This window comes from Bos grunniens, chromosome 3 (assembly GCF_055505025.1).
Source record: "Bos grunniens cultivar Pamir isolate PY7600 chromosome 3, Bosgru_T2T1.0, whole genome shotgun sequence".
NCBI classification, from domain to species: Eukaryota; Metazoa; Chordata; class Mammalia; order Artiodactyla; family Bovidae; genus Bos; species Bos grunniens.
Window position 1 is genome coordinate 94,865,629 of NC_141167.1, and position 12,201 is coordinate 94,877,829.

Consider the following 12,201-nt stretch of genomic DNA (forward strand, 5'->3'; position numbering starts at 1 on the left):
CTCTGAACCATCAGGGAAAAAACCCAGCACAGAAGTTTTCAATGAAGTGTGTGGGTTGTATGGATGAGGTAACGAAAGACTAGTTCTTAATTCATGTTCGCTTGACACTCCACCTAGGGCAGCCAGTAGGACCGAGGAACAGCACATGCCATAGTCTCCACGGCTCAAAAGCCTTTGGCACCGAGTAACAAAAGATGCCGCTTACAATGACTTAAAAATGAGAACTTTTATTTTGCCCCAGAACAGAAGTGTTATTCTTCAGTAATGCCATGGAGGACCCTGGACCTTCAGCTGCAGAAGATATGGTATTTAGATCAAACAACAGGATCTGCTGCTCTTTTTTAATGAAGCAAAAACCTTTTTCAGAGCCTCTGGCCCTCACCTAATAGACTTCTGCTCAAGTTTCTCGTCAAAATTTTGTCAGTTATCCTTCTGAAGCCAATTACTGGCATGGGTTAAGGGACACCATAACAGCTCATAACTCATGTTAGTGAGCAGCAAAGCCTGTCAAACAACACTGAGGTTCTGTGAAAAAGGGAGAAGCACAGGGGCAAGGTTATTGTGGATAAGCGACCACAGAGCTGCTGCAGAGGCGTCCATCCATTCTTTTATTCATTCAACAGAAACGTGTTAAGCGCCTACCATGTACCAGGAATGGTGCTGGAAGCTATGAATGGCTGTGAACAAGAAACAGAAGACCTCTCCCTGAAGAGCGCTACCATTCCAGTGGGGAACAGGACAGTGAACATGTCAACAGATAAACAGGAGAATTACAGATTGTTGGGAGTGTCAACAAAGAAATAAAGAGGGTGGCAGAGCAGAGAGACAACAAGGGTTACAGTAGCCTGGGTGGTCAGGAAGGCCTCTCTGAGAAAGTGACGTCTGACGGAACAGGGAGCACAGGTCAGGGGAAAGTCAGGAGGAGAAGTAGTCCATCCAGGGAGAGAGACTGCAAGTGCAGAGGCTCTGAGGCAGGCATGAGGTGACTGTGCGGCTGAAGCAAGGTCTGTGCCTAACTGCTGATCAAATGTTCTTCCTGGAACCCAACCTGGCTCTCCCCGGTGGCTGGAAACAGATCATTGGCAACAACTCCGGCTTCCCAAAGCCTCTCCTGCCCAGACTTGCAGTCCCTCCCAGGTCAGAGGCACAGCTGCTGAGGCCACAGGACAATAGGCTCAGGCGTGGGCTCCGCCTGTGAAGTGAGGGGAAGCCACCGTGACTGTGACGAGGGACCCACCCGAGGAGTCTGCCCAAACTGTGTAGCAGAGACTTCCTTGGCCACATCGCCCTGCGGACATGAGGACTGGGCATGAACAGACAGGGGCACGGTAAACATACAGCTGCTTTCTGTGTCTCCCATGGGCTCACGGGCTTCCCCCTCATGGCAGGGCAGGCCCAGCTGCTCTTCCCACAAGTGGAGGCAGGACAAGGCTGCTGCTGGGTGTGCCAGCTCCATGCCATGAGGCAGTGTTGGCGTAGGGATCTCTCCCACCTTTCTGTAGATAGCTGTGCCTCTAACCTGGCTTCAGGGCTGTTGCAGGGAAGGCTGGGGCTCAGATCACCCCATTTCCACCGGTGGGCCTTCTGGAGTGGCTGAAGCTCCTACTCCTTGCCCCCTGTTCCTTGGAGCAGAGTTTCAGGAAGCCAAATGGGCTTTTGGCCCAAGAGACCAGACACGAAATGAAACCTGTTTTCCAGTGGCATTCTTCCGGCTTTTCCTTCAAGTGGGATTTTTGACTGTAGGATTGGGTTTAAACACTGAATTTCAATTTTGTACACACACACCAAGAGGCCCTGGGGCAGTGGGGGCGTTGGAAATGAACACCAACCTAAGTCCTCTACCTGCCAAGCGTTCGATTAAGCTGCTTAGGTCTGTTTCCACCATCCTGTCTTTCAAATATTTATGTGGCAGATTATAGGCAAGCTTCAAAGGCAAGGAAATGCAAATCTGTTCTATAAATCATAGAATAACACAGCTGCTGTCTTCCTCGGAGTGACAGCTTACGAATGCCAGTGTTTCTGCCTGTGGAAGGGTGGTGGGAGATGGGTTTCTTGCCCTCAGCCAGGCCTGGGTGTGTGTGTGTGTGTGTGTGTGTGTGTGTGTGTGTGTGTGTGTGTGTGTTGGAGATGGTGGAGGGAGTGGGAAATTCTTTGCCTTTTTGTAGAATACCAGGTTTTATTTTGTGTGTGTGTGAGTGTGTGTTTAATTTCCCAGCAGTGAAGGAGATAACTCATTCCAGAAGCCCTAACAAACTGCCAAGGGATAGAAACTCTCCAGGGATCTGAGGCGCTGAGGAACCTAGAGATGGGGGTGGCTTTCAGTTTTGGGGGAAATGTACCTAAATGGGCTTCTTCAGTGGTTTAGCAGGTTAAAAAAAATCCGCCTGCAATGGAGACACAGGAGACGTAGGTTCAATCCTTGGGTTGGCAAGGTCCCCTGGAGGAGGAAATGACAACCCACTCCAGTATTCTCGCCTGAAAAATCCCATGGACAGAGGAGCCTGGCAGGCTACAGCCCATGGGGTCACAAAGAGCTGGACATGACTGAGGGACTAAGCACACATGTACCTAGAATATGAAGTGGGAGTGGGGAAAAATCAACAAGCAGTAACTCCGAGAATTCCAAAATGAATTTAATTTAGTCGAAGTGAGCAAAATGGAAATCGTGCATCGCAAATAGTCATGCACATTAAGCTCTGCCCCAGGGTCTTAACAATCTGCCAGGAGATGCCCAGTGAGCTGAGGATTAGACTTTTGTGGCTCTTTTCGGCTGTTGCCATGAACACGTGGATTTGGTACACTGGTGTTCAGTGACACATTCACGTCCATCCAGACCAGTTCTGGGGTTTATGGTCCTTGTCCTGAAGCTGGTTCTGGCCTGGTGCCACGCTGGGGAAGCACCTGGGGAAGGCTTCAGTCAACGGGGTGCAGAGGCCCCAGGGAAGTGATGTACATGAGGAAACGTGTTGGGAAAAGGTTTGCTGGTTATTAGTCAGAGTTCTGCTGAAAGTGACTCAAACTCACTTAAGCAAGAGGGGAATTTTCAGGGTCACAGAAGGGAGTGTTAAATAACCAAATCATGGGGAATGAAAGGGGATGTAGCTGGGTTTGGGAATAGTTGGAAGAGTTGGAACACTGCCAGAGCTCTGTTCTCTCACCTGTCTTTAATTTTCCTCTGTGCTGGCTCTAACACGGCTGGCAACAACTAGCAGATTCTCTACCTAACACCTTTACCACTATAAAAACAATTCTGTACGAAATTACTTTTGCCACGATCAAGTCCCATTTCAAGTTATCTCGTGCATGCGTGCTACATCGTTTCAGTTGTGTCCAACTCTTTGCGACCCCATGGACGGTAACCCGCCAGGCTCCTCTGTCCATGGGGTTCTCCAGGCAAGAATACTGGAGTGGGTTGCCATGCCCTTCTCCAGGGGATCTTCCCCACCCAGGGACTGAACCTGCACCTCTTATGTCTCTTGCATTGGCAGGTGGGTTTTCTATCACTAGCACCACTTGGGAAGCCAAAGTTATCTCAGGGAAGCACTATGACTGACCCAACTGGGAACCAGTGTTCATGCCTGGACCAGTGAATTGTAGGGAGGGGCATGGGGTCATATAAAAACATGGCAGTTCTTATGGGTCTCATATTGATAAGGAGAGGCCTTTGTAGCAAAAGGTATGGATAAGCTTTTGACAGACAATCCATCAACATTACTACAGCCAAGAGAGGACTGGAAAAAAGACCAGGGAAGATAATGTGATGAATGAATTATATACTGGAATTCCACTAACCGCCTACTTGAAGCTCAGTATTCCATAGGAATACTTAAGCCACTTATGCCTTAATGCAATTAAATCCTCCTGATTCTTCTTTATTTCCTCCCTTATAGCTCTATTTTTTTTTTCTCCCTGGTTGCCCTGGATCCTCCTCTTCTCTGCATTAAGATTTTCTTAAGATTGAAGGCCCTTTACAGTCTTGCCCTAGAAGAGACCAGAGAGTCCTTCCTTCCATGCATAAAAATCACTCCCTGTCTCAACCTTCCCCTTATCTTCCAGAAGAAATCTACACATAAATTTCTACTAGCTACTCAAAGCTTGCTCCTTGAACCAGCCATATCAGAATCTCCTGGAAACTTCTTAGAACTACAGAAACTTGGGACTTGTCCCAAAACTACTGAATCAATCTACATTCCAGCAGGATGACCTGGCAAAGTTCATGAAACTGAAACACATTGCTTTAAGCAATTGCAAATTGATCACAGAGCCTTTCTGCTCTTGACCACTAAATAAATATTTCTTCACAATTGTCCCATGAGGTCAAAAGCAACTGCATCTAAAAGCTCAGACTCACAATAACACACAACCTTATTTTTCTCAGTCCCTGTGTTTCCTACCTATATCCAGTCCATCTCCAATTGGCACCCATTCATCCCACTGTCTCATTGGTCTGCTTTTCCTAATCACCTAGAGCAGGCTCCAACAATTGCAAATGCTGCTCATTTATAGAGCAGGCCTAGGGACTTCCCTGGTGGCCCAATGGTGAAAACTCTGTTCCTCCAATGCAGGGGGAGTGGGTTTCAATCCCTGCTCAGGGAAGCAGATCCTGCATGCTGCAACTAAGACCCAGCGCAGTCAAATAAATAAATTAAAACAAATATTAAAAAAAAAAAAACAGGCCTAATAGTACTATGCCTAATTTACATATTTACATACTATACACATTTAATGTGCAATTATTTTCATCCTGCTAAGAGCATTTTCAGCCACAGCTTTGTGAGCAACTGTAAGGGATATTGCAAACAATATATTGTTAATTATAAAGTATCATAATTTACAAACAATTTATATTCTTCAATATATTAGATGGGATTAAAGATTATTTCTAAAATTATTCTAACCAACCTGCATTCTAATGCACTATAAAAGAAATATACAGAGAAATTGGTGGAATGATATCTATTGGACCAGGAATTGTATATAAGAGTATGTCTTATAGATAAACATTATCTATCATAAGGATCTTGGAGAAGGAAATGGCAACCCACTCCAGTATTCTTGCCTGGAGAATCCCATGGACAGAGGAGCCTGGTGGGCTGCTGTCTGTGGGGTCGCACAGATTCGGACACGACTGAAGCGACTTAGCATGCATGCATGCATTGGAGAAGGAACCAGCAACCCACTCCAGTATTCTTGCCTGGAGAATCCCAGGGACAGGGGAGCCTGGTGGGCTGCTGTCTATGGGGTCGCACAGAGTCGGACATGACTGAAGCGTCTTAGGAGCAGCAGCATCACAAGGGTCAGAAAACTCTGTACAAGGATAGATAGTAAACATCTTAGGATTTGTGAACCATATGGTCCCTGTCACAGCTATTCAACTTTGCCATTATAGTGAGAAAGTAGCCATATACAATATGTCTTGATTACAGGAGCTTTAAAACAAGCCTTGAACTCAGGTAGTTTCAGTCCTCCAACTTTGAATCTCTTTTCCAAAATTGTTTTGGCTACTATACAATTTAGTTTTGCATTTCTGTATAAATTTTAGGTTTAGCATGACAATTTCTATTTAAAAATCTGTTCATATTTTGTTTGGGATTGTATTGATTCAGTTTAAAGAGAAATGACAGCTTAATAATACTGAGCCTTCTAATTCACAGGCATGGTGTATTTTTGCTTTTCTCTCATAAATTTTTTATTTATAAATGTTTTCCAAAATGAAAATAGGTCTACCAGAAAAATGTCCCTCACTGAGGAGAGCCCTTGCTCCTGCCGCATCAGGATGGGAAAACCTCGGGCCCCTTCCCTGCTTTCTAAGGGAGGGGGACTCCCATGGCCCGGGACCTCCTCTCATTTTTCCAGGCCAGGGCCCTCACCTGGGCAGAAGAATCAGCATGCCAGGGAGAGGGGTGGGGTGGAAGGAGGGACCAGTGTACTCAAAGGTAAAACCTTCCTTCTTCTGTAGAGCCCATTTCTCCTAGCTGGACTATCAGCAGATACAGGTGTCCTGCCCAAACTCAACAGTGATGGCCTTGGGCTCCTAGTGCATCTGGAACCATATTGTGTATTTGGTGTGGAACTTCCACAACTGCTTTTTTAGGACTTTGGCTGCCAGGTACTACACCTTAGGGCCCTCTGGATAGAAGAGGATGAAGTAGAGCATCTCCGTTCACAGGCACTGGTAGAACTCTACAGTGTTCAAGTGCCGGGGCAGCATCTGCTGGTGCTAGGGGATTCTGTCAGGGGCTTCTGGGGAAAGAGGCTTCCCTGGTGGCTCAGATAGTAAAGAATCTCCCTGCAAAGTGGTGGGATCTGGGTTCAATCCCTGATTTGGGAAGATTGCCTGGAGAAGGGAATGACAACCCACTCCATATTCTTGCCTGGAGAATTCCATGGACAGATGAGCCTGGTGGGCTACAGTCCATGGGGTTGCAAAGACTGTGAGATGGGCTCAGAGTCTCAAGGGTGGGACATGTGGTGCCAGGTGGGTTCTTCTATGGCCTGCTGATTGAGCTGTGTTTGGTGAGGGCTGCAAACCCTGGTGGACACACACCCAGCAACAGCCATGGAACTGCCATGGTGCTGCTCAGAATGATGTCTTGCTCTGTTGGGTGCATCATAGGCAACATGGGAACTGAAGGATGCCAGCTCTGCCATGGACTTCAAAGAGCACAGAGGCAAGGGGCCTTGAGCTCCAGGGCAGTGCTGAGCTGCCTTGGCCTCGCCAGGGCTAGGCTTTGGGGAGTTGGGAGGATTCACAGGTATTAACACCAAGAGCCACCGCCTCCTACCCCAAGTTTTCCCTGATCCTAGGATCACACAGCACCGAGTTCCTTTGAAGTAGTTGTGGGGGCCAGGTGGGGGACCCAGAGCCTGCCTTTTGGTGTTTTTGCCTCCACTGTTGCTGAGGGTTTTCTTTTTTCTTTTTTGTAGTTTTTAGTGTACAGGTCACATACATGTTTGGTTAAATTCATTCTTAAGTATCTTACATTTTTGGTGCTACTGCAAATTCCACTTGAAATTTCCTGTTCCACATTTGTTGCTAGTATACAGAAATACGTTCAATTTATTTTGTATACTGATCTTGTATTCTGCAACCTTATAAACTCACTTATTAATGTAGGAAGTATTTTGTAGATTTGTTAGTATTTTTAGGTACACAGTTATGTCCTCTGTGAATAAAAGTTTAACTTTTGTCTTCTCAGTCTGTAAGACTTTTTGTTTATTCTTTCATGAGCTCTTTGGGCTGGGACACCAATACGATGTTGAGAAGAAGGGAGAGAGTAAACATTTTGCCTTGATCTTATTATTAGTGAGGAAGTAATGAGTCTTTCAATGTTAAATTGTCATGTTTGCTCAGATTTTTCATAGATTCCTTTATTAGACTGAGGTAGGTTTTTTTTTTTTTTTTTGCTGAAGTTTGTTTTTAACTGCTACTGGACATTGAATTTCATCACATGAGTTTTCTACATTGATTTAAATGATTGTATTGATTTTCAAATGCTAAATTAACCCATTCAGTCATAATGTATTATCCTTTAAATTATATTCCTGGATTTGATTTGCTAATATTTTAAGGATTTTAAAATCTATGTTCATGAGGGATGTTGATCTGCAGTTTTCTTTTTTTTTAATTATATGTATTTTATTTATTTTTAATTAACTGATGTGTAATTTTCTATTAATGTCATTGTCCAGTTTTGGTATCAGAGCAATGGTGACCTTGTAAAATGAGTTGGAGAGTGTTTCCTCCTCCTTTTTTCTCTGAAAGATGTTGTTTAAGAGTGGTACTATTTCTTCCCTTGATGCTTCCTTGTTTAATCCATCTAGGCCTGGAGTTTATATTATCAGAAGATTTAAATTATGAATCCAGTCTCTTTAATACATGTAGGACCACCTGGATTTCCTGTTTCTTCTTGTGTCAGTTTTCGTTATTTGTGTTTTTGAAGAAACTGTCCATTTCAACTAATTTATCAAATTTATTGGCATAAAGTTGTTCATAATATTCTCTTGTTTTTTATGTGTCTGTAAGGTTTGTAGTGGTGCCCTTTCTTTCAGCACTGATACTTGCTTTGTGTTTTTTGCTTTTTCTCCACCTTGATCAGTCTCCCAGAAGCTTTCTTATTTCACTGCTTTTTTTTTCATGGAATCATTTTTGGATTTTTCAGTTTTCTTTATTCTTTGCCTATTTTCTATTGCATTTATTTCCTTTATTATTTTTATAATTTCCATTCTTCTGAGTTTTAATTTACTCTTTTTTTTTTTTGGACCACACTGCATGGCATGTGGCATCTTAGTTCCCCTACCAGGGAATGAGCCAGTGCCCCCTGCAGTGGAAGCAGAGTCTTAAGCAATGGACCACCAGGGGAAGTCCCTAATTTGCTCTTTATTTTAATTTCATAAGGTAGAAGCTTAGATCACTGACCGTCTTTTTTTTCTAATGTAGGCATTACAGTTACAAATTTTCTTTTAAGCACTTCTTTAGCTGTATCCCATGTATTTTGAAATCTGGAGCTATATGCCTATTAAATATAACTATCATGTTCTAATTTCACCAAATACATTCTAATCTGATGCATAGGTTATTTTGAACTGTGTTTTTCAGTTGCAATATTTGTGGATTTTGCAGATAATTTTTGGTTATTGATTTCTAATTTAATTCCAATGTGGCCTGGTCAGAGAATATACTCTGTATAACATGGATATTTTTGAACTTATTGAAACATGTTTTATGGCCTAGTATGTGGTCTTCTGTGAACTCCAAGATAAATATACTCTGTATATTTGAAAAGAATGAGTATTTTGCAGTTGCTGTGTAGAGTGTCCTACAAATATCAGTTAGGCTCAATAAGCTGATAATGTTGTTCAAGTCCTTTATATCTGGACTCATCTTCTGTTTCCTTGTTGTGTAAATTACTGGGAAAGGAGTGTTGAAACCTCCAAATACATTTTTGTGTTTGTGTATTTCTCCATTTAGTCCTATCAATATTTTCATCCTGCATGTTGTTGCATACACATTGAATATCATTTATCTTCTAGATGAGCTGACCCTTTTATCATGATGAAATATTTCTCTTTGTCTCTGTAAATATTTTGTCATGTTTTCTCCTGTGTGGATATTTTGTGATATCAAAGTAGCCACTCCAACTTTCTTAAAATTAGTATTTGCCTGACTCATCTTTTTCTATCCCTTATATGTATCTTAATAGTAAAAGAAAAAGTCTTTTAAAAAACATACAGTTGGGCCTTGCTTCTCTACCCAGTATGTCTACCTGTATGACAATATTTGCCATTTAATATATTATTTTAGTGTATTTATATTTCATATAATTATTGGGCTGTTGTCACTTAATGATTTATTTGTTCCATCTATTACTTTTTTCCCTTCTATTTCTTTTTTTCTTTTGGACTGAAAACTTTTTAGTGTTTCAGTTTATTTCTACTATTTTATTAGCCATAACTTTTTTTTTTTTCAGTTTGCTCAAAAAAAGGTTCACAGATTACATCTTTTATATATCATAGTTTACCTTTAAATACCTTATCACTTTACATATAATGCAGAAAACTACTTATTTTCCTTTCCCCTTTCCTGTGTGGTTTTCACTGAGTTTATTCTGTTCAGGTTTCATTGAACATTTTAGATCTGTAAGTCTATATTTTTTAAACTAAATTTGGAAGATCACAGTCTTTTTTTCTTAAAGTTTTTTTTTTTTTTTTCCCTATATTGCCACTTATATCTCTTCCTTCTGGGAATTTTGTGTTATAGGTTACTGAAGCTCTGTTCATTTGGTTTTTTCAGTTTTTCCCCTCTATGTGCTTTAACTTGGATGTTTTCTATTTACTTTCTTCAAGTTAACTGATACATTCTTCTGAAATGTGCAATCTCATGTTAAGCCTGCCTAGTGCATTTTTTATTTCAGGTGTTGGGTTTTATTTTTTAATAAGCTCTAGAAGATTTATTTATTTATATTTTATAATTTCCAGCTATCTCTTCATTATGTTCATGTTCTCCCTTAATTCCCTAGACATATTTACAGTGATTAAAGTCCTTGTTTATTAATTCCATTTTTGTGATTTTGAGATCTGCTTCTGTTGACTGATTTCCCCCTTCATCATAGGTTATATTTTCTTGTTTTGGTCATGTCTAGTAATTGACCTGGAGAAGGCGATGGCACCTCACTCCAGTACTCTTGCCTGGAAAATCCCATGGACGGAGGAGCCTGGTAGGCTGCAGTCCATGGGGTCACTAAGAGTTGAACAGGACTGAGCGACTTCACTTTCACTTTTCACTTTCATGCATTGGAGAAGGAAATGGCAACCCACTCCAGTGTTCTTGCCTGGAGAATCCCAGGGAAGGCGGAGCCTGGTGGGCTGCCATCTATGGGGTCGCACAGAGTCGGACACAACTGAAGCGACTTAGCAGCAGTAGCAGCAGCAGCAGTAATTGATTAGATGCTGACTATTGTAAATGTTACATTGTTACATTTTCTTGTATTCTTTTAAAGAGTGTTGAGTTTTATTCTGATAAGAAGTTCATTTAATTTCAGATCAGTTTGATCCCTCTCAAGCTTTTTATTTAACTGCTTCTTTAACTTATATGCAGAGTACATCATGAGAAATGCTGGGCTGGATGAAGCACAGGCTGGAAAGGAGATTGCCAGGAGAAATATCAATAACCTCTGATATGCAGATGATACCACCCTTATGGCAGAAAGCAAAGAAAAACTGAAGAGCCTCTTGATGAAAGTGAAAGAGGAGAGTGAAAAAGTTGGCTTAAAACTCAAGATTCAAAAAAAAAAAAAACAAAAAACTCAAGATTCAGAAAACTAAGATCATAGCATCTAGTCCCATCACTTCATGGCAAATAGATGAGGAAACAATGGAAACAGTGAGAAACTTTATTTTCTTGGGCTCCAAAATCACTGCAGATGGTGACTGCAGCCATGAAATTAAAAGACACTTGCTCCTTGGAAGAAAAGTTATGACCAACCTAGACAGCATATTAAAAAACAGAGATATTACTTTCCAACAAAGGTCCATCTAGTCAAATCTGTAGTTTTTCCAGTAGTCATGTATGGATGTGAGAGTTGGACTATAAAGAAAGCTGAGCACTGAAGAATTGATGCTTTTGAACTGTCGTATTGGAGAAGACTCTTGAGAGTCCCTTGGACTTCAAGGAGATCCAACCAGTCCATCCTAAAGGAAATCTGTCCTGAATATTCATTGGGAGGACTGATGCTGAAGCTGAAATTCCAATACTTTGGCCATCTGATGCAAAGAACTGACTCACTTGAAAAGACCCTGGTGCTGGGAAAGATTGCAAGTGAGAGAAGAAGGGGACGACAGAGGATGAGATGGTTGGATGGCATCACCAACTCGGTGGACATGAGTTTGAGTAAGCTCCGGGAGTTGGTGATGGACAGGGAGGCTTGGCGTGCTGCAGTCCATGGGGTTGCAAAGAGACACGACTGAGCGACTGAACTGAAGCTTTTTAAGTTAGGACCTAGGGTAGCTTTTGCTCTAGGACTAGTTTAATCCTACTCGTAAGATGTACTATTTTTGGAATTTCACCTGAATGCTTCAGGTATTCAACAAGGTCTTTTCATTTTGTCTCGTCTGAACTATAATAAAATATCTTCCAACCCTGTGTGAGCTCTGGTAGCTGTTTAGCTTATAATTCCTCATAGTTTATCTTTCTTTGTTAGTTATTATTTACCTAGGTTTGTGGAGTTTAACCTCAAACATATGCATCTTATTATTCAGCCAATCTGCAGATTTCTGAGGCATTTTCTCCGTGTTGCTCTTCTACTCTGGAACACGTCACAGCCTCCAGCTGTCCCAACCTTACCAAACTCTAATCTCTGACTCTTCAGCTCAGTGAGACTTCCATACTCTGTGTGGATCCCCCTTTCCTGCATCCTGGTCCAGAAACGGTATAAAAATAAAAAGCCAAGGTTATGGTAGAGTTCACCTCACTCAATTCTCTTCTCTCAGGAATGCTTGTCCTGAAACACCTGATGTTCAACATTTGAAAAGAATCCTTTCATATTTTTGGTGTAGTTCCCTAATTCTTTACACTTGGTGGACTGGCTGTGTACCACTTTCTTCACTATGACCAGAAACAGTTCTTTAAAATTTAGTTTTTATGCTCTCTTTCATGAACACTCTGTTCCAGACAATCCTAAACTATTTCCTTTACACAATTTG

At 41.9% G+C, this 12,201-nt stretch overlaps 1 long non-coding RNA gene across 1 annotated transcript; it reads left to right on the forward strand.

Annotated features, from left to right (window-relative positions):
* Nucleotides 1-289: 289 nt before the first annotated feature.
* On the forward strand, nt 290-11,641 carry LOC147376150 (uncharacterized). Its single transcript, XR_015161659.1, has 2 exons — nt 290-1,328; nt 10,598-11,641. It is a non-coding gene; the product is annotated as an uncharacterized LOC147376150 (long non-coding RNA).
* The last annotated feature ends 560 nt before the right edge of the window (nt 11,642-12,201 follow it).